General features: G+C 36.4%; 1 long non-coding RNA gene across 1 annotated transcript; it reads left to right on the top strand.

Moving 5' to 3' along the window:
- The first annotated feature begins 6 nt into the window (after positions 1 to 6).
- Positions 7 to 2,754, top strand: LOC145718799 (uncharacterized). The gene is made up of 3 exons (XR_014142025.1): positions 7 to 199; positions 1,671 to 1,727; positions 2,598 to 2,754. It is a non-coding gene; the product is annotated as an uncharacterized LOC145718799 (long non-coding RNA).
- The last annotated feature ends 54 nt before the right edge of the window (positions 2,755 to 2,808 follow it).

Genomic DNA, 2,808 nt, shown 5'->3' with positions numbered 1-2,808 from the left:
AATATGTTCACAAACCAAGGAACAGTGATCCACTTTAACAACCCCAAAGTTCAGGCATCACTGGCAGCGAACACTTTCACCATTACAGGCCATGCTGAGACAAAGCAGCTGACAGAAATGCTACCCAGTATCTTAAACCAACTTGGTGCAGACAGTCTGACTAGTTTAAGAAGACTGGCTGAAGCTCTGCCCAAACAATGTGAGTTTTCTGTAGTGGTTTTGCCCAGGGTTACTGATTTATCAGGAAATTTCTAAGATCTCAAGTAGATAGGAATATCTTTAAATTTAGAAATGACAGTTTTCCTTTAAAAAGTGCCAGTTTTTACAGTGACCTTTAACCAGGTGTTCTTAGTGTGTTTAGTAAGTTAACTAGTATGCTGTGATCATTATACTTGATTCAGTGGAATGTTTTCTATCTTGCTTTGGATCAATGATTTAAAATTTTTACCTTTATCAGCTGGAAATGATAATGTTAATTTGGGGCTTTTTTGATAACTGAAAGTTTAGAATTAAAATATGTTATAAGTTGTCAAATTTTTTCAGTCATATTTACAAGTGGTATTACCAGTAATGTTTAAGAATTGGCCTGGCATTATTCGGGTCTTTTTAATTATAATACAAGGATTTTGTTCAGGGCAGAAAATCTTGTAGTTGAGTAAGTGCATTAAGAGACATAGTTACTTTATGCTGTGGTCCTCTGATTAAAATTTTGAAGAATGGCAATGTAGAAGAAAGACAGACTTATTATATGGTCCGTTATTTAGTCATCCATGTTTTTCTAGGCATTCACTCTTTCTGCTTTGACATTTTATATACATACAGTTTTGGGGGTTTTTCCGTGTGTGTGTGTTTCACAGTGAGAGGCATAAGAAAATCTAGAAAGTCTTAGGCCTTCAGAGCTAAAGCAGGCTTTGGAAATACTGAAAATCTGATAGGACTAGTACTGTGAGGTCTCAACTCCCAAGTGTAGTTCACTTTCTTCTGTATTAAAAAGAAAGTTGGGGCGCCTGGGTGGCTCAGTTGGTTAAGCGACTGCCTTCAGCTCAGGTCATGATCCTGGAGTCCCTGGATCGAGTCCCGCATCGGGCTCCCTGCTCGGCAGGGAGTCTGCTTTGCCTTCTGACCCTATCCCCTCTCATGTGTTCTCTCTCATTCTCTCTCTCTCAAAATAAATAAATAAAATCTTTAAAAAAAAAAAGAAAGTTGATGCTTACCACCAATCAAAGGCACTTAATTTTTTGATCATTTTATTTTCATTTCAGTAAAGGTTTGTTAAGCATCTCCCATAAGCCATGCACAAAACAACAATATTTGAGAAAACAGTCTCTTAATTTTTGCCTCCCAAAAGAAATCTTCCCATAATTTGGTATATGGGTTTACCTCTACCCTGAGGGCACTCTATTGTTTTCATACCACCTCAGGGCCTGTGGTGGGCCAGAGGGATTGGAAAGATGGGGATGGGATTTGTTTTGTTGGCTGTTCACAGGATTCCAGTTCATTTGTAGACCTTGGGCTACCATGTTATTATTAGTATTTAGGGATGAAATCTCAAACGTCACTGTTGTCATATGAATGTAAGTTGTAACAACACTTGACCTTTCATCTGTTCTTTTGGTTAATGTTTATTAAAGACGTAACAAACATGTAACCTATGCATTTCCCTTTCACAGCTGTGGATGGAAAAGCACCACTTGCTACCGGAGAGGATGATGATGATGAAGTTCCAGGTAGGAATCTTCACTTATGGCCAACGTAGAGTATCTTAGAAGGAAGAATAACAAATCTTTATACTGTAGGAAAGCCTCCGTTGGGGGAAGCGGTAATAAGGTAAAGGACAGGAAAGGAAGACATGAACCTCGCTTAGAATGAAAATAATGCAGTGTTATTATAACTAGGAGTTATGTTTGTAGAATGGGCTTTTTCTGATTGGAAACTTCAAATATTGAACAAGCATGTATGTTGTCATATAAATAGAATAACTGGTAGACCACTAACGACCCATTTCCTACTTAGGGATTAATAAATTGATGAGAAGGCATGGAGAAGTTCAGGTATCTTGGGATATGGTATAACCATTCTAAAATCAGAAAAACTCTTGGCAATCAGGAGGGATTTTTCTGTGTTAGCTGTTACTTGATAATTTTGTTGTAAAACATGTTTATTGAGCAGGAGAATCACTGGACTGAAATATTTCCACTTTGCATAGACAGGTGTCTTTTTGGAATCCAGGAAAACTTCATATTGTTTGTGATGGTGTTCTTTGGTTCTGACTCCTATGTTTACTAATATATTAATATTGCTTAATTTTAATTCTTGGGGTGAAATGGAACTAGGGAGGGCATGTACATATTTTTTAAGCATAGTATTTATGTCATCAGCAGATGAATGAATTTCCCTTCTTCCCTTGTTTTAATTACATGCCAAAATGTACACTTGAAAGTGTGCCAAATGGGTAGTGGTCTCATTGAAAATAAAGTATTTAAACGTATATCCTGATTTAACTGTAGGATATATTTTGAGAGCATTTTTAATCTCTTTTTAGAATCTGATGATTTGTAGATTTGGGTTTTTTTCAAAATTTCTGTCTTTTTTTCTAGATCTTGTGGAGAATTTTGATGAAGCTTCCAAGAATGAAGCAAACTGAATTGAGTCAACTTCTGAAGAACATAAAACTTGAAGAAGTTACTGGGAGCTGCTATTTTATATTATGACTGCTTTTTAAAATTTTGTTCGTGGATCTGATAAAATCTAGATCTCTAATATTTTTAAGCCCAAGCCCCTTGGACACTGCAGCTCTTTTCAGTTTTT

Source organism: Leptonychotes weddellii, unplaced genomic scaffold, assembly GCF_054177405.1.
Source record: "Leptonychotes weddellii isolate Sample4059 unplaced genomic scaffold, ASM5417740v2 HiC_scaffold_22248, whole genome shotgun sequence".
In the NCBI taxonomy this organism is placed as follows: domain Eukaryota; kingdom Metazoa; phylum Chordata; class Mammalia; order Carnivora; family Phocidae; genus Leptonychotes; species Leptonychotes weddellii.
Note: the sequence above shows the minus strand (reverse complement) of the source record. Positions and strands in the feature narration are given on the sequence as shown.